At 32.8% G+C, this 26,055-nt stretch overlaps 2 long non-coding RNA genes across 2 annotated transcripts; one reads left to right on the plus strand and one right to left on the minus strand.

Annotated features, from left to right (window-relative positions):
* The first annotated feature begins 17,846 nt into the window (after positions 1–17,846).
* LOC131806978 (uncharacterized) lies at positions 17,847–18,517 on the plus strand. Its single transcript, XR_009344257.1, has 2 exons — positions 17,847–18,131; positions 18,205–18,517. It is a non-coding gene; the product is annotated as an uncharacterized LOC131806978 (long non-coding RNA).
* Positions 18,155–18,867, minus strand: LOC131806979 (uncharacterized). Its single transcript, XR_009344258.1, has 2 exons — positions 18,476–18,867; positions 18,155–18,420 (listed from the first exon to the last, which is right to left on the minus strand). It is a non-coding gene; the product is annotated as an uncharacterized LOC131806979 (long non-coding RNA).
* Between the last annotated feature and the right edge of the window lie 7,188 nt (positions 18,868–26,055).

Here is a 26,055-nt window from a genome sequence, read left to right on the forward strand (position 1 = left end):
AATGAGATCTATCGGTCCACGTTTTTGGTATAGTCCCCATATAACGGGGAAATTCGAAATTCGGTATTTTGATGATTTTTGCCACATTTCTTCTATATTTTTCTTCTATTTCTTCTATATATTGATAATTCTAGTCACATTTACGCACATAACTGTTTAAATTTGGTATTTTAGAAGTTTTGATAGATTACAATCCTTGAAGTATAAAATTGTCCACAGAGGTTCCCGTTTTCGTATGGCCCATATAACGGCCTCATTCACTTTATGGTTTTTTGATAAGTTAACTGCATTATCCAAACAGTCTTACTGGTATATGAAGTTTAAAGTGAAACACGCTTGAATTAATAATTAAAATTAATTATATAAAAATCAATTGCTGTTTGTTGGTAACGGAATCAGTTGAAAACGGCTGGACCGATTTGCATAATTTTTTGTACAAACGTTCGTCATACCCCGAGTTAGGTTTTTAAAGAAAAAAATATTGACCACGCCTCCTTTTACGCCCACTATTACGATTTATCTGAAATCTTTATATTTGCCAAAATAGTGAAGATATCGGTTTGAGAATTATTACACGAGATGCTGTTGGCTTTCCATCCAACCCTAAGTACTTATTTAGGTGATGAGGAACGCGCCTACTTTTAAATCTATCTCACTATATGTAAAAGAAAGTTGTGTTAGTTACTACTCTTATAACATAAAGACCGCCGGTCTGATTTTAACGATTTAGACAAATTCGGAATTGCCTCTTGGCAGAAAAGAATAAAATCCAAAAAAATCGCGTAAAAATGTGAAATTTGAACATTTTCATTTTGACTTTTAAAATGTACAATAGTAATGTTTTATATTGCATATTTTTTTGGAATTCTAATATGATGTGTAGGTTTTTTTGGGTAGTATAAAGCCACAACGAATAAAACTGTTATTTATAGATTTTATGTATTTATTCGTATTACCCAATAAATACATAAAATCTATAAATAACAGTTTTATCCGTTGTCGCTTTATGAGAAAATTCTAAAATTGGGAAAAATCGACAATTTTTCAATGGAATCGAATTTCAAAAGATTAGTACATTCTACCGACAACCTTCGTAATCACCTTTAAAAATTTGTCGCAAAAAATCAGCGAACCAGTTGAAGATTCTTTTTCTTTTTTCTATATTGAAGTGCACATTTTTTTTTATTGGTTTGAATTCTGAATGAATAATATTAAAAATGAAATGAGGGCGCAATACGATGTTAAATGTTTTCTACTCCAGGACCTACATCGTGCTTCAGCTGGAAGATGCGAACGCATTTAAACAAACAAAAATGACCGAAGAAGCGTTATGGTGTTAATTTCAAAAAGTGGACCTGCTTCTTTCATATGACAATAAATTGTCAAATGAGAACACAAAATGCAAAATACATTGGGACTGTAATCAGTCAAATACCGACTATAAAGAACGCAAAATAGAAATTCTACCTAAACATTCAAGATACCTTTAATCGCTTTGGCAGGTCATGATATGGGTCATAACCCCTGATAACGGAACAACCCGATTTCAAGTATATTCTACATTTTAAACATATTTTTCGTACTAATTCTAGCATATGTTGATCATTTAAGAAGAAACCATATTTGCAAACAATTATCAAGTTTTGTTATCACCATCATATGATACTTACTTTTGTTGTCTGCAAATAAAACACTTTAAAATTTACTAATGACACTGGCGGTCAATTATTTACTTCAAATGTAATTTTTTATAGATCTGGCGATCGACAATTTCTTTTAAAACATCAAGAAGAAGAGTGATTCTTTCTTCGCGGTGATGGGACCCCACCGATTAATTATTTATCGAGGTCGCTGAGGTCCATTTCGATGTCATCATCCAACAGGTTGGGAAAATTCCCAACAATAGAAGAAAAACCAAATTACTAAATTAAAATGAAATTTTTTGGGCATTTCTTCTAAATGTTACGACCACACTTAAAAACATTTTCATCTCTATAGAGACTTGGGGAACAAGTACCAGCGAAGCCCTCCAAATAGAGCCAGTACGTCTAATATGTACGTATGGCCGTCAAAAGATTAGATGTGATAAAGAAAAGTCGATATGTAACAGCTCACGATAAAGAGCGGATTATTGCGTCTCGTTCGATCGATCGATACTCAACTCAATTGATTTTTGGATGTGTGTTGACGTTCAGATGCATAAAGGTTGGCAGTAAGTTAAAAATAATCATGCAATCATTTATTATTTTCTTTTCAATTAACTATTTTATGCACCAATTTTTGTTTAAACATTTGCCACTTCCCCTCAAACCACTATATGTTTGAACGAATATTAACCTTTTACATTTTTGGTAATATTTCTGTCAATTATAATTTTTGTTTCATTTTTTCCAAAGAAAGTGATTACAATCTAAGCACTGGGGGTCGCAAACGATCTCAAGCTATTAGGGACCAATTATGCATTCGGAGCCATTGAAGACTCCAGGCCTTTAGCGACCTTTTTAAATATTTGGCGTCATTCGACATCCCAGGCCATTAGGGACCTCTTAAACATGCGGGATCACTTGAGACCCCAGGCCATTATGTGCCTTCAAAACATATAAAGATCTTTAAAGACCTCAGGCCATAAGGTATCCTGTAAACATACGGAGCCATTCGAGGCCCCGGGCCATTAGGAACCCCACGAAGTGAGCCAAATTTGTTTCGCTTGACAAACCATAATAAATTAACCAGCCGAAATGAGTAATCTGAGCAAAGAGCGTACCGGGCGAAAAACGAAAACTATTTTTTTTTACCAATTTAGGGTACAAATCTGCTTCTATCAAAATATTTATTGGACGAGAATCAGCGAACGAGGATCAAGTCCAAAGTGACCGAAATTGTTGGGAGATTTCTCGATATACATATATCTACAACTAACGCCGATGTTTCCAAAATAGGCGATTATCACAACGACTACGACCGTTTATGTCGCACACTTTTCGACACGTTACTGCGGGAGTATATTTACCGATATATAGTCGCTCCGAAATGAATGACGATGTCGGATCAACCAACGCTCTAGCAGGAAAAAGAACACCGTTATGAACGATCTTCACAATAGCTGTTCCCAATATAACTGTTTTGTTCTTCGCGACGTGATATTATTAGCGAACTACATTACCGATCGATGCGGCTGGATCATCGCATTTGAAGCGGACGAACGATTACTATTCACAATTACGTTATTTTTTGGTCAAAGGAGGGAGTCACAATTTGACTTAAAAAAAATTAAATATAATAAATATGGTTTTAGTTTACTTAACTCAATGTAAAATTAAAAAAAAAATTAAAATTACGAAAAATAAGCAATGAATTTTATTTGTTAAAAAATTCAACAAGTACCAAACTAAAGCTACGGTTTTATAGAACAGAATGCAAAGTTCAACGAAAAGATCTATCAATTGCAGCGTATGAAAATTAAGGACGATACGAGGGAGAATTGTCCAACGAAATAATTATATGGAAAGTCAAAGACGGACGAAACGACAAAGCAACGATGCTGGAGTATGTTTTAATACGTACGTATTAAACAAATATGCCGAAACCAATGGACTTAAAAATGTACGTGTGTTACTCGTGTAAATATAAACAGATTTTTTTTGTACTTTATGGTGTCGCCAAAAACCAAAAACTTTAAGGAGAATAGGCATGGCACTTTGAGGGATGCTGTTTTAAATGTAACACAGCAAATTATCAATATGCCAAACATATTGACTAAGAATTTGAAGACTAATTAGAACCAAAATGAAACACATTATAGAGACTCGAGGAACAAGTGCCGGCGAAGCTCTCCAAATAAAGAGGCAGGTACCCTATTCCAGATATATGTGATGTATTAGCAAAATTGGGGGAAAAAAGTAAATATTTCTCTGTCTTAGACCCCAGAAGAGGATTTCATCAAATTCCTTTAATTCTCCAATAATAACGGTAAATACGAGTTTACCCGTTTACCGTTTGGCCTTCAATATTCCAAAGCGCACCTTCAATACTTAACGGGCACTGTTCTTATAAAATAGGCTTTCTACTTTTTAGAGATTTTTTTTATTAAAAAGATTTTATATTCCATTTAAAATTTACTTTTCGATTTACTCGGGCGCCAGTTAATAATAGCCTTCTTTCCAAGGTGGAGGATATAATAAGCATTAAAGACTAAAATTACGGGGCGGCAACGCGGACCGGTCCAGCTAGTATATATATAAATACATTTAGTAGAACAATTTGTATTGTGTATAGGATGGTTGGTATTGAAAATGAGATCTATCGGTCCACGTTTTTGGTATAGTCCCCATATAACGGGGAAATTCGAAATTCGGTATTTTGATGATTTTTGCCACATTTCTTCTATATTTTTCTTCTATTTATTCTATATATTGATAATTCTAGTCACATTTACGCACATAACTGTTTAAATTTGGTATTTTAGAAGTTTTGATAGATTACAATCCTTGAAGTATAAAATTATCCACAGAGGTTCCCGTTTTCGTATGGCCCATATAACGGCCTCATTCACTTTATGGTTTTTTGATAAGTTAACTCCTACTTTTAAATCTATCTCACTATATGTAAAAGAAAGTTGTGTTAGTTACTACTCTTATAACATAAAGACCGCCGGTCTGATTTTAACGATTTAGACAAATTCGGAATTGCCTCTTGGCAGAAAAGAATAAAATCCAAAAAAATCGCGTAAAAATGTGAAATTTGAACATTTTCATTTTGACTTTTAAAATGTACAATAGTAATGTTTTATATTGCATATTTTTTTTGGAATTCTAATATGATGTGTAGGTTTTTTTGGGTAGTATAAAGCCACAACGAATAAAACTGTTATTTATAGATTTTATGTATTTATTCGTATTACCCAATAAATACATAAAATCTATAAATAACAGTTTTATCCGTTGTCGCTTTATGAGAAAATTCTAAAATTGGGAAAAATCGACAATTTTTCAATGGAATCGAATTTCAAAAGATTAGTACATTCTACCGACAACCTTCGTAATCACCTTTAAAAATTTGTCGCAAAAAATCAGCGAACCAGTTGAAGATTCTTTTTCTTTTTTCTATATTGAAGTGCACATTTTTTTTATTGGTTTGAATTCTGAATGAATAATATTAAAAATGAAATGAGGGCGCAATACGATGTTAAATGTTTTCTACTCCAGGACCTACATCGTGCTTCAGCTGGAAGATGCGAACGCATTTAAACAAACAAAAATGACTGAAGAAGCGTTATGGTGTTAATTTCAAAAAGTGGACCTGCTTCTTTCATATGACAATAAATTGTCAAATGAGAACACAAAATGCAAAATACATTGGGACTGCAATCAGTCAAATACCGACTATAAAGAACGCAAAATAGAAATTCTACCTAAACATTCAAGATACCTTTAATCGCTTTGGCAGGTCATGATATGGGTCATAACCCCTGATAACGGAACAACCCGATTTCAAGTATATTCTACATTTTAAACATATTTTTCGTACTAATTCTAGCATATGTTGATCATTTAAGAAGAAACCATATTTGCAAACAATTATCAAGTTTTGTTATCGGTCCACGTTTTTGGTATAGTCCCCATATAACGGGGAAATTCGAAATTCGGTATTTTGATGATTTTTGCCACATTTCTTCTATATTTTTCTTCTATTTCTTCTATATATTGATAATTCTAGTCACATTTACGCACATAACTGTTTAAATTTGGTATTTTAGAAGTTTTGATAGATTACAATCCTTGAAGTTAAAATTGTCCACAGAGGTTCCCGTTTTCGTATGGCCCATATAACGGCCTCATTCACTTTATGGTTTTTTGATAAGTTAACTGCATTATCCAAACAGTCTTACTGGTATATGAAGTTTAAAGTGAAACACGCTTGAATTCTGATACTTTTATATAAAAATATTTTCTTTACCCTAAGGCGGATGATAATAATAGTTCTGCCCGGCCGAACTTATTTTTTTACTTGTTTTTAAAGTTAAACAAATTTCCGGTTCCTTAAATAATATGATGGTTATACAAAACGTGATCAGTTTTTGCAAGGATGGTTTCTTCCCAAATTACCAACATTTGCCGAAATTAGTAAGAAAATATGGTTATATATCCGGGGGTTACGACCCATATTTTGAACTGCAAAAGCGATTTAAGGTATCGTGAAAGTTTAGGAAGAATTTCTGAAAGAGTAGAAACCCTTTTCCCTCTGCTTTTTTGCGCTTTTATATTCGGCATTTCACCGATTGCAGTCCAAATGAATTTTGCATATTGAGTTCTCATTGGACGGATTATTGTCATGTGAAAGAAGTAGGTAGGTGCACGTTTTGAAATGAGCCCCCCCGATTTTAGAAATTTTGAAATGCAGTAGGCTTTTTTTTTTGATTTTTTAGCAGCTTGGAAAAATTAATTATCTTTTAACTTTGGTTTGGTTATCTTTTAAGTTTGGTCTTTACTATTATTTTTCCCCGATTTTAGAAATTTTGAAATGCAGTAGGCTTTTTTTTTTTTTTTTGATTTTTTAGCAGCTTGGAAAAATTAATTATCTTTTAACTTTGGTTTGACCACGTTAAATTATTTTGACAGCATCTATTCAGGTCCGCAACTCCATAATTGTCGTCGCTTTATACTACCCAAAAAGACTACACATCATATTAAAGTTCAAAAAAAAAAACACTACAAATGTACATTCCAAAATAGTAAGTCAAAATGGAAAAAATCATGCAAAATAAAACAACAGCCAACTAGAAGTTTCCGTCTCTACGTTCAGAGCCATTAACCCGTCTTCCTAAAGCAGCACTAAAACAAGTGTATGCATTGGAAGCAATGTAGTTGTTGTGGACAAAAAATCCATCACTACAAAAAAAAACAAAACGTTGCTGTGAAAAAGATCTGCCAATAGAACTTGAGTCGAACCTGGAGAGTTTCTAGTGTATAATTCGCATATGCTAATTTGCAATAAGTTCGAAATATATACTACTTTCCAGAGAACGGCCCTTGTAAGCCATCATCCACATCAAATATGCCTGACGAGCCGCTTAACCAACGGCGAAACGCGTCGCATAGTGGTGAGTGTGTGATAGTGTCTATCTGGCTTTCCTTTTCACTGCAAATTTCAGATCATTAAGCTCGTCTCGAAAGAGAAAACAAACACTTAAATCATAAAACATATGATCTTCGCCTTAACAAGGCAAAACTCAAACATTACTAATGTACACTTCAAAAGTCAAAATGAAAATTTTCAAAATTCACAATTTTACGCGATTTTTTTTTTATTTTATCCTTTTCTGCCAAGAGACAATTTCGAATTTGTGTGAATCGTTAAAATCAGATCAGCGGTTCTTGAGTTATAAGCGTAGCAACTAACACAATCTTATTTTATATATTTAGATAGATTAGAAGTATGCGTTGTCAGTTCTTCAGACCCCAAATAGATCCCTAGGGTTGGAGGGAAAGTCAACAGTTCTCGTGTAATAATTTTCAAACCGATATCTTCATTATCTGGCAAATATAAAGATTTTAGATACATCAAGAGAGTGGGCGTAAAAGTATGCGTGGTCAATATTTTTTTCTTTAAAAACCTAGCTCAGGGTATGACGAACGTTTGTACAAACAATTATGCAAATCGGTCCAGCCGTTTTCAACTGATTCCGTTACCAACAAACAACAATTGATTTTTATTAGATTAGATTTTTGAGTATTTATTGAGAGACCGTTACAGGACAACCAAGCTACCAACATATTAATATTAAAATCAATTGACGACCGCAACACATCCATAAACACATATCCTCATTGATAATTCTAGTCACATTTACGCACATAACTGTTTAAATTTGGTATTTTAGAAGTTTTGATAGATTACAATCCTTGAAGTATAAAATTGTCCAGCTGGTCCGGTCCGCGTTGCCGGCCCGTACTTTTAGTCTTTAAAGCATAATAAATCCCAGATCTGACTTATGTAGGCGGCAGAATTTTGATTATAAGCAATGACGCCATTATAATTACTCCAATTTTGATTATAAGTAATGACTTGATTATGAGTAATGACTCCATGACTAAATAAAAATTAATATTCGTGGCAAAAACTATAATTACCGTCGGTTTTAAATATTTTGAATAGCCTGATCTTATTTTTCAGCTAAAGGCTTTAATTTGAGTGTTAAATACCTATATGATAAAGAACATCTATAATAGCCCCATGTGAAAATTCAGCTCAATTTTTGATATTGTAAAAAGCATTCAAATGAGCTATAATTTGAAATTTGTATTTCCAACGTTTAAAATCCCGTACTGCGTGGTATTCAGTTTTGTCCACCTCATACTTGAAGGCAGAATGTTGTCAGAATAGCCAAAAAAATTACTCTTTTGCTCCGATTACCGTAAGATGGGCATTAATTGTTTGTCATTTAAATTGTGCGGTGGAGATCCAATAAAGTTGCTTTATAATTTCGTATTTTTTTTTTCATGTTTCTGCCACAATTTCCGACTGAATGAGTCCCAGATTGACATTTCGGAGTTTATTTCATATAGACGTACATCCCAAATCTACGTTCCCAACCAATATTCTCTTGGGGGTTACAAATTCAATAGAATACCAAATTTTCTTTTCTGACCACACATTGGTTGGGAAAGTGGACTTGCGGGTATACTAATGTGGGGACTATACTTAAATAAATTCCTATGAGGATAAGATGATTTTCTACCCCAGGGTTTTTTACCCCAGGTAGCCTCTAGACTTGAATCAACAGCCAAACCATTCGGTTTGTTTTCTCTTCTCAATCATATATATATATATATATATATATATATATATATATATATATATATATACTGTTCGTTATGTATGTTAATGATTTGCTGAGTTGTATTAACGGTAGGAATTGTATGTCGTTTGCATTTGCTGATGACATTCAAATTTTGTTTAAAGGAGGATATGTGTTTATGGATGTGTTGCGGTCGTCAATTGATTTTAATATTAATATGTTGGTAGCTTGGTTGTCCTGTAACGGTCTCTCAATAAATACTCAAAAATCTAATCTAATAAAAATCAATTGTTGTTTGTTGGTAACGGAATCAGTTGAAAACGGCTGGACCGATTTGCATAATTGTTTGTACAAACGTTCGTCATACCCTGAGCTAGGTTTTTAAAGAAAAAAATATTGACCACGCATACTTTTACGCCCACTCTCTTGATGTATCTAAAATCTTTATATTTGCCAGATAATGAAGATATCGGTTTGAAAATTATTACACGAGATACTGTTGACTTTCCCTCCAACCCTAGGGATCTATTTGGGGTCTGAAGAACTGACAACGCATACTTCTAATCTATCTAAATATATAAAATAAGATTGTGTTAGTTGCTACGCTTATAACTCAAGAACCGCTGATCTGATTTTAACGATTCACACAAATTCGAAATTGTCTCTTGGCAGAAAAGGATAAAATAAAAAAAAAATCGCGTAAAATTGTGAATTTTGAAAATTTTCATTTTGACTTTTGAAGTGTACATTAGTAATGTTTTATTTTGCATGATTTTTTCCATTTTGACTTACTATTTTGGAATGTACATTTGTAGTGTTTTTTTTTTGAACTTTAATATGATGTGTAGTCTTTTTGGGTAGTATAAAGCGACGACAATTATGGAGTTGCGGACCTGAATAGATGCTGTCAAAATAATTTAACGTGGTCAAACCAAAGTTAAAAGATAATTAATTTTTCCAAGCTGCTAAAAAATCAAAAAAAAAAAAAAGCCTACTGCATTTCAAAATTTCTAAAATCGGGGAAAAATAATAGTAAAGACCAAACTTAAAAGATAACCAAACCAAAGTTAAAAGATAATTAATTTTTCCAAGCTGCTAAAAAATCAAAAAAAAAAAAAGCCTACTGCATTTCAAAATTTCTAAAATCGGGGGGGCTCATTTCAAAACGTGCACCTACCTACTTCTTTCACATGACAATAATCCGTCCAATGAGAACTCAATATGCAAAATTCATTTGGACTGCAATCGGTGAAATGCCGAATATAAAAGCGCAAAAAAGCAGAGGGAAAAGGGTTTCTACTCTTTCAGAAATTCTTCCTAAACTTTCACGATACCTTAAATCGCTTTTGCAGTTCAAAATATGGGTCGTAACCCCCGGATATATAACCATATTTTCTTACTAATTTCGGCAAATGTTGGTAATTTGGGAAGAAACCATCCTTGCAAAAACTGATCACGTTTTGTATAACCATCATATTATTTAAGGAACCGGAAATTTGTTTAACTTTAAAAACAAGTAAAGAAATAAGTTCGGCCGGGCAGAACTATTATTATCATCCGCCTTAGGGTAAAGAAAATATTTTTATATAAAAGTATCAGAATTCAAGCGTGTTTCACTTTAAACTTCATATACCAGTAAGACTGTTTGGATAATGCAGTTAACTTATCAAAAAACCATAAAGTGAATGAGGCCGTTATATGGGCCATACGAAAACGGGAACCTCTGTGGACAATTTTATACTTCAAGGATTGTAATCTATCAAAACTTCTAAAATACCAAATTTAAACAGTTATGTGCGTAAATGTGACTAGAATTATCAATATATAGAAGAAATAGAAGAAAAATATAGAAGAAATGTGGCAAAAATCATCAAAATACCGAATTTCGAATTTCCCCGTTATATGGGGACTATACCAAAAACGTGGACCGATAGATCTCATTTTCAATACCAACCATCCTATACACAATACAAATTGTTCTACTAAATGTATTTATATATATACTAGCTGGACCGGTCCGCGTTGCCGCCCCGTAATTTTAGTCTTTAATGCTTATTATATCCTCCACCTTGGAAAGAAGGGTATATTAACTTTTTCATTACGTTTGTAACATCCCTAAATGTTCGTCATAGACCCCATACATATATATATTCACAATCAGCATAAAATTCTAAGTCGATTTGTACGTCTGTATGCCTGTTTGTTTAAATTACGATACAGCCCACATTATTTGACGTATAGCATCAACATTTAGCAGAACAATTTGTATTGTGTATAGGATGGTTGGTATTGAAAATGAGATCTATCGGTCCACGTTTTTGGTATAGTCCCCATATAACGGGGAAATTCGAAATTCGGTATTTTAATGATTTTTGCCACATTTCTTCTATATTTTTCTTCTATTTCTTCTATATATTGATAATTCTGTTGGACTAGCTGACCCGGACCGCGTTGCTGGCCCGTAGCATTAGTGTATAATGCATATTTTCAGGAACCTAATATAAGATGTAAAGTTAAGTTTTCTCTTTGAAAAAACCTAAACTTTGATATAAATGTTGACTTACAACCATGATATGGGAACATTGATATGTCAACACTTTTAAAGTTTTTTGTTTTTTCAAATTTGGTATTTGATGTTCGTAATAACAGCCTATGACACAAAATTGTCTGTGTAGGTCAACGTCTTCGTATAGCCCCCCCTATAACGATACCTCCCGACATAGGGTATTTTGATGATTTTAGCGACATTATTCTTCGGAATTGTTTCAAATTTGGTATTCGAAGTTCGTAATGGATACTACAGCCTACGACAGAAAATTGTTTATTCAGCTCCACGTATTCGTTTACCAATCCCCATATAAAGGTATCTCCAGATATGCGGTATTTTAATTATTTTAGCGATATTATTCACCGGAATTGTTTCAAATTTGGTATTTCTAGTTCGTATCGGATACTGCACCCTACGTCTTCGTATAGCCACCATATAACGGTACCTCCCGATATTCGGTATTTTCATGATTTTAGCGATATTATTCAACGCATTTCAAATTTCAAATTTAGTATTTGAAGTTCATAATGGATAATACAGCCTAAGACAGAAAATTGTCTATTCAGGTCCACGTATTCGTATAGCCCCCATATAACGGTAACTCCAGATATGCGTTATTTTAATGATTTCAGCGACATTATTAACCGGAATTGTTTCAAATTTGGTATTTGTAGTTTGTAATGGATACTACAGCCTATGACAGAAAATTGTCTGTGCAGGTCCACGTCTTCGTATAGCCAACATTTAGCGGTACCTCCCGATATATATTTTGATGATTTTAGCTACATTATTCACCGGAATTGTTTCAAATTTGGACGTAGGATAGTAGGGTAGTACGAACTGATTCAATTACAAACGAACAACAACTGATTTGTATATATATAGATTAAATAGTAGGCCTGGTCAATTCCTCGGCCCCCAAATAAATACCTAGTGTTGTATGGAAAGTCAACAGTATCTCGTGTAATAATTTTCATATCGATATTTTCATTATTTTACAAATATAAGGATTTTAGATAAATCAAGTGGAAGTAAGCGTGGTCAATATTTTTTTCTTTAAAAGCCTAACTCGGGGTATGACGAACGTTTGTACAAAATATTATTCAAATCGGTTCAGCCGTTCTCAGCTGATTCCATTACCGACGAACAACAATAGACTTTTACATGTATAGATTAAAAAAAAAGAAAAAACCTTCAACTTGTTCGCTGATTTTTTTTACCGCAAATGTTTGATGGTCCTTACGAAGTTTGCCAATATAATGTTGTATTATTTTGAAATTCGATTCCATTAATTTGTTTTTCATTTGTTCCCGATTTTATAATTTTTGCAATGAGATTTTTTTCGTGATTTTTTAGTGTTTTAAAAAGTAATTAAAATTTTGATTTTTTGGTTCATAGCCAATTATCTTCTGAAATGATATTATTGGTATAATTCCACTTTCCCAATAAATATAAAAATCCATAAATAACTGTTTTGTCCCTTTATACTCTCCAAAAGACTACATATATTAGAATTAAAAAAAACACTACAAATGTACATTCGAAAATACCAAGTCAAAATGGAAAAAAATCATGCAATATATAACATTACTATTGTACATTTCAAAAGTCAAAATGAAAATTTTAAAATTTCACATTTTTACGCAATTTTTTTGGATATTATCCTTTTCTGTCAAGAGACCATTTAGAATTTGTCTGAATCGTTAAAATCAGATAATCGGTTCTTGAAGCATAAGCGTAGTAACTAACACAACTTTCTTTTACACATATTGATATATTTAGATTAAAAAGTAGGTGTGGTTAGTTCCTCAGCTCCCAAATAAATACTTAGGGTTGGATGGGAGGACAACAGTACCACGTATAATAATTTTCAAATCGATATCTTCAATATTTTGACAAAAATAGGGATTTTAGATAAATAAAAATAGTGGGCGTGGTCAATATTCAATCACAGATATGACTTATGTAGGCGGCACAATTTTGATTATAAGTAATGAATCCATTATAATGACTCCAATTTTGATTATAAGTAATGACTTGATTATGAGTAATGACCCATGACTAAATATAAATTAATATTCATGGCAAAAATAATTACCGTCGGTTTTAGATATTTTGAATAGCCTGATCTTATTTTTCAGCTATACGCTCAAATTTGAGTGTTAAATACCTATATGATAAAGAACATCTATAATAGCCCCATGTGAAAATTCAGCTCAATTTTTGATATTGTAAAAAGCATTCAAATGAAATATAACTTGAAATTTGTATTTCCAACGTTTAAAATCCCGTACTGCGTGGTATTTAGTTTTGTCCACCTCATACTTGAAGGAGGAATGTTGTCAGAATAGCCAAAAAATTACTCTTTTGCTCCGATTACTGTAAGATGGGCATTAATTGTTTTTCATTTAAATTGTGCGGTGGAGATTCAATAAAGTTACTTTATAATTTCGTATTTTTTTCATGTTTCTGCCACAATTTCCGACTGAATGAGTCCCAGATTGAAATTTCGGAGTTTATTTCATATAGACGTACATCCCAAATCTACGTTCCCAACCAATATTCTCTTGGGGGTTATAAATTCAATAGAATACCAAATTTTCTTTTCTGACCACACATTGGTTGGGAAAGTGGACTTGGGGAAATACTAATGTGGGGACTATACTTATCCGTAAGATGATTTTCTACTCCAGGGTTTTTCACCCCAGGTAGCCTCAAGACTAAGATGCGCCCTTTTCCGAAAAATAAAAATTTTATAAGAAGAGGTTTTCTTCCCCCCTAGAAACAAAGATGTAAGGGCCAAAAACGTGAAAAAAGTGGCCAAGACGCCGAAAATAACTTAAATCATATGATGGTGATACCAAAACGTGATCATTTTTTGCAAAGATGGTTTCTTCTTAAATTATCAACATAAGCTAAAATTAATACGAAAATATGGTTAAAATGTAGAATATACTTGAAATCGGGTTGTTCCGTTAGCGGGGGTTATGACCCATATCATGACCTGTCAAAGCGATTAAAGGTATCTTGAATGTTTAGGAAGAATTTCTATTTTGCGTCCTTTATAGTCGGTATTTGGCTGATTTTGCATTTTGTGTTCTCATTTGACAATTTATTGTCATTTGAAAGAAGCAGGTCCACTTTTTGAAATGAACACCATAACGTTTTTTTCGGTCATTTTTGTTTGTTTAAATGTGTTCGCATCTTCCAGCTGAAGCACGATGTAGGTCCTGGAGTAGAAAGCAATTAACACCGCATGCGCCCTCATTTCGTTTTTAATATTATTCATTCAGAATTCAAAACAATAAAAAACTGTACACTTCAATATAGAAAAAAGAAAAAGAATCTTCAACTGGTTCGCTAATTTTTTTGCGGCAAATTTTTAAAGGTACTTACGAAGTTTGTCGGTAGATTGTACTATTCTTTTGAAATTCGATTCCATTGAAAAATTGTCGATTTTTCCCAATTTTAGAATTTTCACATAAAGCGACAACGGATAAAACTGTTATTTATAGATTTTATGTATTTATTGGGTAATACGAATAAATACATAAAATCTATAAATAACAGTTTTATTCGTTGTGGCTTTATACTACCCAAAAAAACCTACACATCATATTAGAATTCCAAAAAAATATGCAATATAAAACATTACTATTGTACATTTTAAAAGTCAAAATGAAAATGTTCAAATTTCACATTTTAAGCGATTTTTTTTAGATTTTATTCTTTTCTGCCAAGAGGCAATTCCGAATTTGTCTGAATCGTTAAAATCAGACCGGCGGTCTTTATGTTATAAGCGTAGTAATTAACACAACTTTCTTTACATAAAGAGAAATAGACTTAAAAGTAGGCGCGTTCCTTAGCCCTTAAATAAATACTTAGGGTTGGATGGAAAGCCAACAGCACTATTTTGACAAATATAAAGATTTTAGATAAATCGTAATAGTGGGCGTAAAAGGAGGCGTGGTCAATATTTTTTTCTTTAAAAACCTAACTCGGGGTATGACGAACGTTTGTACAAAAAATTATGCAAATCGGTCCAGCCGTTTTCAACTGATTCCGTTACCAACAAACAGCAATTGATTTTTATATATATAGATAAATATGGTTTTAGTTTACTTAACTCAATGTAAAATTAAAAAAAAATTTAAAATTACGAAAAATAAGCAATGAATTTTATTTGTTAAAAAATTCAACAAGTACCAAACTAAAGCTACGGTTTTATAGAACAGAATGCAAAGTTCAACGAAAAGATCTATCAATTGCAGCGTATGAAAATTAAGGACGATACGAGGGAGAATTGTCCAACGAAATAATTATATGGAAAGTCAAAGACGGACGAAACGACAAAGCAACGATGCTGGAGTATGTTATAATACGTACGTATTAAACAAATATGCCGAAACCAATGGACTTAAAAATGTACGTGTGTTAATCGTGTAAATATAAACAGATTTTTTTTTTGTACTTTATGGTGTCGCCAAAAACCAAAAACTTTAAGGAGAATAGGCATGGCACTTTGAGGGATGCTGTTTTAAATGTAACACAGCAAATTATCAATATGCCAAACATATTGACTAAGAATTTGAAGACTAATTAGAACCAAAATGAAACACATTATAGAGACTCGAGGAACAAGTGCCGGCGAAGCTCTCCAAATAAAGAGGCAGGTACCCTATTCCAGATATATGTGATGTATTAGCAAAATTGGGGGAAAAAAGTAAATATTTCTCTGTCTTAGACCCCAGAAGAGGATTTCATCAAATTCCTTTAATTCTCCAATAATAACGGTAAATACGAGTTTACCCGTTTACCGTTTGGCCTTCAATATTCCAAAGCGCACCTTCAATACTTAACGGGCACTGTTCTTATAAAATAGGCTTTCTACTTTTTAGAGATTTTTTTATTAAAAAGATTTTATATTCCATTTAAAATTTACTTTTCGATTTACTTGGGCGCCAGTTAATAACTAAGTGGAATTCATTTGACATTTCTTCTAAATATTACGACCACACATAAAAACAGATTCATCTCTATAGAGACTTGGCGAACAAGTGCCGGCGAAGCACTCGAAGCCGTCAAAAGATTAGATGTAAATAAAGAAAACTCGATATATACTCAACTCGATTGATTATTTTGACTACAATAGTTATTATTTCTTTATTATTTTCTTTTCAATTAACTATTTCGATCGTCAATTTTAACTTAACCTTTGTAACTTCGTTTGAAACAACTATATGTTTTAACGAATATGAACTCACAATACTGGCATAACGAAGAAGTCTTTTACATTTTTGTTCATATTTCTTTCAATTATATATTTTTTTAATTTTTTTAAACATGCTTACAATCTAAGCCTTCGGGGTCGCTAATCTCAAGCTATTAGGGGCCATTGAAGACTCCAGGCCATTAGCGACCTTTTTAAACATTCGGCGTCATTCGACACCCTTTAGGGACCTCTTAAACATGCGGGATCACTTGAGACCCCAGACCGTTATGTGCCTTCAACACATTCAAGATCTTAAAAGACCTCAGGCCATCATGGATCCTGCAAACATGCGGAGCCATTCGAGGCCCCGGGCCATTAGGAACCCCGAGAATTGAGCCATATTTGTTTATGACATCTGATGATGAATATTTTGGCCGAAATGAGTATTCTGAGCAAAGAGCATATCGGACGAGAAACGAAAACTATGGTTTTTGACCAATTTAAGGTACAAATCTGCTTCTATCAAAATATTTACTGGATGAGAATCAGCGAACGAGAATCAGGTCCGAAGTGACGGAAATTGTTGGGAGATTTCTCGATGTACATATATTTACAACTAACGCCGCTGTTTTCAAAATTGGCGATCATCACAGCGACTACGAATGTTAATGTCGCACACTTTTCTATTTAAATATTCACAATAACGTTTTTTGGTCAAAGGAGGAAGCGAATTTCTAGGAGTCACAATTCGACTCGGACTACTCAAAATAGAACAATCTCTGTGCAACAGAGTGTGATGTCTTTGATTGCATTTCAAAAAAAGTCAGTAAGTAAGGAAAAATATTTGTATACTAACGACGAATGTAGGAAATAAATTACCGACGAAATGTAAAACCAAAAGGAAAACAAAAGAGAGTTGACGCGAGAACCATGAGACTGCAAGCAATTAAACCAATAAAATTAGAAATTAGTAAAATAATTTTATATAATAAATATGGTTTAGGTTACTTAAATCAATGTAAAATTATTAAATTTAAAATTACGAAAAATAAGCAAGTATTTTATTTTTTAAAAAAATCAACGAGTACCAAACTATATATGGAACAAAATGCAAAGTTCAACGAAAAGATCTATCGATTGCAGCGTATGAAAATTAAGGGGTCACAATAGTGTAATGTTGGCCTGCAACCTGTTGATGTTTCTTTCTAACTTCTGAACTTTATTTTCAATTTCATCGTCCTTATATATAAAACATAACGGTACTTAATCCTAGATTTTGTTTTCTTACAGCCAGTTCCACGATATCGAAAGAACACGTTCGCACAACTTTTACACGACAAACAGCTGATTTCCGTTCCACTAAAATCTATCAGAACGAAAATTTGCACGAAAATCAAAGCGAACGAAAACGTAAGCATTTCAGTGTAATTTTGCGTTCCACTATCTTTTTTCTTTCGTACGCATGCGAACACAAATGTCAAAATCAGTCACTTGTGTGTTTGCTATCGTATAATAACAATTAAGGAAAATTGTTTTAACATAAACATTGCTTGATTGAAAATGGAAACAAAAATGTAAGTAAAAATAATAAATGCAATTTAATATGTGAACAACAAATATATATATTTTTTATTTTCTCAATTCCAGCACGAAAAAATCATCAACTACACAGCTGCGGGCACTAGTTGAGTAAATGGAGGAGAATCCTGTGTTCGCCAGAGGAATGCCAATTTTTGGAAGCAGCAGAAGAAGTTTTAAATCGGGGCGGATTTGGGTAGTTCTGCAACCGGGCACCCACTTCTCTTCCATCATATCCAAAAGAGCCCGAAAACTTCCTTCGACACACGAAAGTTGGCCACAAACCTAGAAAAAATCATTTTTTATTATTTCAAAAATGTAAAAATACAATCATACTTACTGGTTGTTAGGTACTTCAAATAAATTCGAAGCATCTCTTAAATTCCTCCGTGGCACATTTCGAACCTCCTCCATAAAAAATAGGGCTACGGAAATATTCTTTTTTTTATTTTCTAAGAGCACAAATAGTTTGAACACAATCACTAGAAATTTTATTTCGTTTGTTTATTTACAATTTGTTTGTTTACAACTGAAATGTCAGTTGAGACAGAGCCACTGCTGCTTTTTCGCGTTTAAATTAGACATTTGACGCTTTTTTTGCTTTATTTCGCGATTAATTTTTCCAAAAAAATATTTAGCAACACTGAATCACGTAAGGCTATGCGAAAGAAAGAACGAAAGATAGTGGAACGCATTCTTATACGAAAGTGAGTGAGTAGCCTTCGTTCGCACAAATTTTCTTTCGAGATCGTGGAACAGGCTGTTAATATATCCTTAAAAATAACAATAACAATAATAAACTACATCTGTTAATCAGCTGATCTACTTAGCCTAGTTACAGGTGATCAATACAAGGGTAGTTCGCATGCATTAATTTATCTTAACATTACACCCTTACCCTAAAAAAGATAATTTTTGCTTTAGTAAAAATTATTTTGCATTATTCTTTTCAATATAAATTAATTAACTATAACTCCATTTTTAAAACATTATTGTGGTTTTTCTTGAATTTACCATTTATATCTATTACATTATTGACTCCATCAGTACTAATGACTTTATATGGGCCTAAATACGGTGATTGATTTTTTTTCTATTTTTTTTTTCTATTCTATTCTATTTTCTATTTCTATTTCATTCTATTTTTTCTATTCTATTCATTAATCTTAATAAAATTTAATCATCTTTATTTACTTTTAGAGGATTAGAAGTTTTCGTTTTAGTAATTCTTTTAATTTTAGATTTTTCCAAATATTCCTTAGATTTACAGAGAGAAAACCTTAGTCTTTGCTTAATTTCGTTTGAATTTTCTTCAATATTGTAAAAATTCGATTCTTTTATAATTTCATCATTGGGTAAATATGGCAGTTTTCCAAAAACTAAAGCAGGCCATCCACAGGCTAATCTGTTCGACGATCTGTTCGTCGAACAAAATTTTATTTTCCCACCAACGAGTGCGAACATGCTAGCGAACATCATTTGTAAACAATTTTTATGGAGTAAACATGTCATCAGACAGCGACCGCGACACAGTCATTGTCTTGATGGCAACACATGTTTTTTGGAGGAAAAAAAAATAAGGAGGAATTAAAAAAAAGAAAACACAGCATACGGATGAAAGAATGGTATGCAAAGCGCCAAAAGTTCACACATACAAAACTCATAAAGTAACTGAAAGAAAGTTCTCGGGTGGATTTAAAGAATTTTCTTAGAATGGACGCTGAAACATATGCAGCTCTATTAAATTTGGTAGCACCAGAAATTCATCGACAGGATACTACAATGAGAGAAGCAATATGTGCAAATGAAAGGCTTTCAGCGACTTTGCGCTTTTTGGCAAGTGGCCAAAGCTACGAAGATTTAAAATTTTTAACTGGAATTTCTCCCCAGAGTCTTGGACGCATAGTTTTCGAAACATGTGGCATAATAATTAAAATGCTTAAGCCATATATAAAAGTAATAATAAAAATGTTTTATTTTAAGCCGTATATAAATATTAAAAGTAAGAATATGAAAGTAAGAATAAAAATGTTTTATTTAAATATTAATTTCATTTAAGTCTAATGTTAATTCTAATCCTTATACATATTCATCGCTGTTGAATAACTCATTATACGAAGATGCTGCCACGTTGTTATTTTGTGTGACCAATACTGGGCGTGTTGAATTATCATCTACAGAGTACTGCGACATAAAGGAAGATGTACTGTTGGAGTCAGTCATTAGGGGAGTGCTCACTCGAATAATTTGTTGGCGGGGATAAACCTGCACTGGCGCATGACAGCTAATATTATTCTGCAAGTTTGCAATGCTTGACACACGCTCCTTTTTATTTTTTGCAGTTCCCGTCTATATGATGCACGCAACGAGTTCACTTTTTTCTTTACAGTTTCAATGATTGTATGTTCATCCACACTTCTATATTTATTTAATAAAACTTCCCACGATTTGTTTTTGGCATTTTTATTTTTATATATATGTCGCTTTTTGTTTGCCACAATGCTGGTTAATTTTCCAGGCAATTAATAAATTCCGATAGAACTTGTTGTGACATTTTAAGTACGTCTTCACTCTAATAAAATATTTTTCAACTGATGTTCGGCGAACACTGCCACCCACTGTGTCAAATGTTCGTGCGAACACAGAAAAGATTGAAACGTTTTAATTTTTGGCGAACAAAACGACGAACACAAAATTCACTAACACCAACAAAAAATTCACTAACACCAACGATATAAACAACAAATGCTCGTCGGACAAATTCGCCTGTGGATGGCCTGTTTAACTCATAAGGAGAATAGTTAGTATCAACATGTGCTGTGGTATTGTATGCCAAGGCAAAATATGGAATCCAAATGTTCCAGGCTGCACTATTTGTAAAATTTAGTAGAAATTCATTAAGAACCCTATGAGTTCTCTCTACCGAACCCAATGTTTCATGGTGATAAGGCGTGCTAAATATTTGTTTTATTTCCAATAAACGACATACCTCAGACATTAACTGATTAGAGAACTCTGTACCATTATCAGACTTTAGTATTTTAAAATTTCCATAAATCAAAATAAACCTCGCTACAAGAGTCTTTGCTACAGTCCTTGCATCTTTTGTTTCCATAGGACATGCTACTATGTATTTGGTTAAATCACATTGTATTGTTAGGTATTCTCAGTGGACCTACTGTATCTATTGATATTACCTCAAAACTAGTTCCTGGTGTATCTGTTAATGTCAATGTTTCTTTTGTGTGTGTAGTTTGTTTTTTTATTATACATTGTGGACTTTTTAAAACATATCCTTTTATTATTTTCGAATTTTCGACATATTTTTCCAAATGTAACGCTGCTTGAGTTTTAAACTTGTCTTTCTGACACCTAAATGTTCTCCATGCGTTGAATCATGATGCTTTGATATTAATCTTAATTGTATATATTTGCAGTTAATCCTTTGAAGATCTCTGTTTATACTTATTTGTAAATTTGTGTTTCGTTCTTTCTGTAATTTGTTCAGTAATGTTTTGAACTCTTCCATGGCCATGGATTATTTCATCATTTTTGTTCATTGCTAGCTCTTTTATTCCTTTTTTATTGGTTTTTGTTAACAGTTTCTCCAAAGACAAGTCTATGTTCATTGGATTATCGCTGTAACTCACAGTTATTATGTCTGTTCCAATCTCAATTGTTGGTTTCTTCTTTTCTTTGAGTAGTGTAAACTTAAGTTTTCTTATATTTTTTATATCTGTGAGTGATGTACATTCCCAAATCAAAAGTTGATCAGGCTTTGGATGAGGGCTGTCATCATCTATAATTTTATTGTTTGAGTTTTTGTTGCTTATACGTTTTTTTTTGCTCCTGGTAATAGCAAGAATTTCTTTTTTCCATATAAATATGGTCTAATGAAATTAATTCCCCAGTGTATAGAACGTAATTCTTTTTCGATAACTGGCTTCCTCAAATCATGTGTCGAGAGTGTAGCGCTGGCGTAAGAAAGAGGCAAGTCGTTTCCTATTTCTCCTTGGGATAACACTGCTCCCAACGCATAATTAGATGCGTCCGTTTTTAGAACGAAAGGCTTTGGAAAATCTGGATATTGTAATATTGGCGGTTTCAGTACACAATTTTTTACAGTTTCAAAAGCTTTTTGGCACTGAGGTCTTCATTCAAATTTGTTGTTCTTTTTCAGAAGTACATTCAAACTCCTTGCTTTGTCTGCAAAATTAGGTATAAATCGACGATAATAATTGCAAAATGCTACTTGGCTGGATCAGTTCTCACACCTTTATCGGTTATGAGATGTCCCAGGTAAACCACTTCAGGTTGTAGAAAACTGCACTTCATAGCATTTAACTTTAAGTTAAATTTTCGCAATCCTTTAAAAATGTTGCACAAATCGTCATTGTGATCTCTCAGTCCAGAGCCAAAAAAGATTATGTCGTCCACATATAAAAATGCAGATGCGTCCACGGAGCGCTATTTTAAGCATTCTCTGAAACCTGTATGAAGATATCTTCAAACCAAAAGGAAAATGTTTAAATTGATAGTGACCGTTGTTGAAAATGCCGTTAGTCGGCGCGAATACGTGTGTAAATTAATCTGATGGAAATAACTCGTCATATCCAATGTGGAAAAATACTTTGCTCTTCCTAGTCAATCTAATACATCTTCAATTCTAGTTAACGGAAACTTATCATTCACTAGTAATCACCATTTTTTCTTATCATCCATTGACTTTTTTGGTACTACTAAAAGTGGTGAATTATATGGACTAACAGATGGTTCGATTACATCATCTCGTAGTAACTGATCGACTTGTTTATTTATTTCTTCAAACTGCGTCTGCGGAAGTCTATAATTGTTTATGTATACTGGTAAGGAATATGTTATTTTTATTTTTTGAGTGTAAAAATTGTTCACACTTAACGGCTCCCCAGGCAAATGAAAAATATCTTCAAATTCTTCAAGAATTGTACGAATTGATTGCATAGCGTATGGATCATGTCTAACCCATCAAGTAATGTCGAAAGCCTTTTATAATTTTTTTCTTTCGTAGCTTTAGAGTAGTATATATGGTAATTTTTTAATGAGTTGAATTGGCAATTCAGTTCTTTTAACTTAACGTCTTCATCAGTAGTATTTAACACCTTAACATGCACATTTGCCATTAGCAGGAACTAAACAATTTGCTAGAAAGACTCCTTCAGATATTTCCTTATTGAGTATTATGCTATCCTCATCTACACTCATGTCAAGGGGTAATATCGTTTCCTATCTTGCAGGTATTAACAACTGCTTTTTCTGAACCGACCATGCATTCATTGGCACTACAATCTATCTATTATTAATATTAAATGTTATGGTGTGTGTTTCAAAGTCTATTTAGCAGTAATATTTTGCTAAAATATCTCGACCAATAATTCCATCTGTATGTATGGGAAAATCATCTGCGACTACGTAAAAATCATGACACAATGTCTCTCCTTAATTTCTAGCATGAGTTCTGAAGTCCCATTACATTGAATAGCTTCTTTAGTTATGCCAGCTAATCTTGCAGTATTTCTTTTGGTCACGTATGGAAATGTGTGTTTGCATATGGAGATATCAGCTCCGGTATCTATTAAGAACGTTAAACTATTTTCATTACAATTCAACGAAAAAAACGTTTGTCATCAAAGTTACATTAAATATCCTTAATTTTGGGCCCCCTGGATGAATTCTTCCATCATCCGGCCGTCTGAATTTCCCTGTTGACATGTACATGGAAAAGCCTTATAATTTCTGACTTCCGTATGCTTGTTTCTGTCATTTTTACCATTATTGTATTTCACATTGCCGTGTATATTTTTATATTCTGCATTCTTATTGTTGTATCCTTGATAGTTTTTGCGATTATTGCTGTGACCATTGATGAATTTTGAATTTTTTTCGGTCACCTGGATTTCCATTATTCATGTTATCGTTGCCATAATTATCACTGCATCGTCTACCGATAATGTATCGTGTATTGTAATTGTTTCTGTACGAGTTATTGTAATCGTTATAATTGTATCTATAACTTTTTCTATAAGGTTTACTTTGTTCATTTGATCTATTAGTTCTATTTACAAAGAATACATTCTTCGTATTCAGAACTAAACTTCTCTCAGCTGTAATACATCTTTGGGTCGCCTCATTTAAACTTGAAGGCGTATTAGCCAATAAAATTGGCTGATATTCAGCGTTAACCCCTTTCATAAAAACATTTAATGCCATACTCTCATTAACTTTGTATATCACATCCTTGGTCTCTTGAAACGGGTTCTTTAAATGTCCTATTTCAAAACGATTCCACTTATCACAAAGTTCAGACATCTTTTCCCTAAATGAGGCCATTGTTAAATGTCATTGCTTGGTTGTTCCTAATCTAGTTAATAGCTGTTAGCATTCTTGGGTTTGGATAAGAATCTTCCAGTGCCTTTTTATACCCTCCACCTTGGAAAAGAGTGTATATTAACTTTGTCATTCCGTTTGTAACATCCTTAAATATTCATCTTAGACCCCATAAAGTATATATATTCATAATCAGCATAAAATTCTAAGTCGATTTAACGATGTCCGTTTGTCTGTCTGTCCTTCTGTCTGTTGAAATCACGATACAGCCCACAATATTTGACTTAGAGCGCCAAAATTTAGCAGAGCTATTTGCATTGTGTCTAGGATGGTTGGTATTGAAAATGAGATATATCGGTCCACGTTCTGGTATAGTCCCCATATAACGGTACCTCCCGATATTCGGTATTTTGATGATTTATGCCACATTTTTTCACGGATTTGTCTGGAAATTGGTATTTGTAGGTCATAACGGGTCCCTGAGCGTGTGCAAAATCATTGCATGAATAGGTCCATGTTGTGGTATAGCCCCCATATAAAGGTGCCTCCCGATATTCGGTATTTTGATGGTTTTTGCCACATTTTTTCACTGATTTGTCTAAAAATTGGTATTTGTGGGTCATAATGGGTCCTAGTTCGTGTGGCGAAACATTGTAGTTATAGGTCTTCTAATGTTTCTTTTACCCTAAGGTGGAAGGTATTAAAAGTTTGGCCCGGCCGAACTTAATGTTTTTTTACTTGTTTAAATGTACAAATGTCGTTGGCTTGTTGGAACGACCTAAAATACTCCCTAGTTGGGCTGATAACTTAAAATTATAGATGGACTTAATGAATAATTCTTTATCTTGCTCTTGTAGCAAATCATGCAACAATTCTGCTTGAGATATAAAGTCTTCTAAATATTTGAATTCGCCTTTAAATACATGTAAATTTTTGCTAACCATTGACATGTCGAATTGTGCCATATTTACATTATTATTTACTGTTTCTTCTTTTATATTAAATTCATTAATTTAAACCGAAATTTCTATTTTCAATTCATTAAATCTCGCTTTTAAAAGATAATCATTCTCATCTTCACGTTTGTAATCATTCACCGCATTGACCAATTCTTCTAATCTTCCTAATTTTTCTTCAACGTATTTTTTTGTAAAAAACTTAGTTTTACTTTCTTTAAATTCAATTTTAATTTTTCTAATGCATTAATACATGCTTCTATCTCCATTTGTATTATTTTGCAACTAATATTAATACTTAAAATAAATTGAACAGTGTAAACGATCCTTAATAAAAATTTCAAAATTAACGGTCGCTTAATATTGAACTAGTGAGTACAGGGTTGCAAAAGTAGCATTTTTACAATGATGGTTACCAATTACTTTTAAACTAATTATTTATCAATCAGTTAAAACTAATCATCATTTTATTTTGTTTTGATCGACATTTTGTAAATTCGAGGTGTAATCTTGTGTTTTTTTTTTTTTTTTTTTTTTTTGAAAATTGATAAAAATGTGAAATTTAAATATTTTATTGTGCTTTGTGCGTGAAATAAATTTT

Source organism: Musca domestica, unplaced genomic scaffold (assembly GCF_030504385.1).
Source record: "Musca domestica strain aabys unplaced genomic scaffold, Musca_domestica.polishedcontigs.V.1.1 91, whole genome shotgun sequence".
Lineage (NCBI taxonomy): Eukaryota > Metazoa > Arthropoda > Insecta > Diptera > Muscidae > Musca > Musca domestica.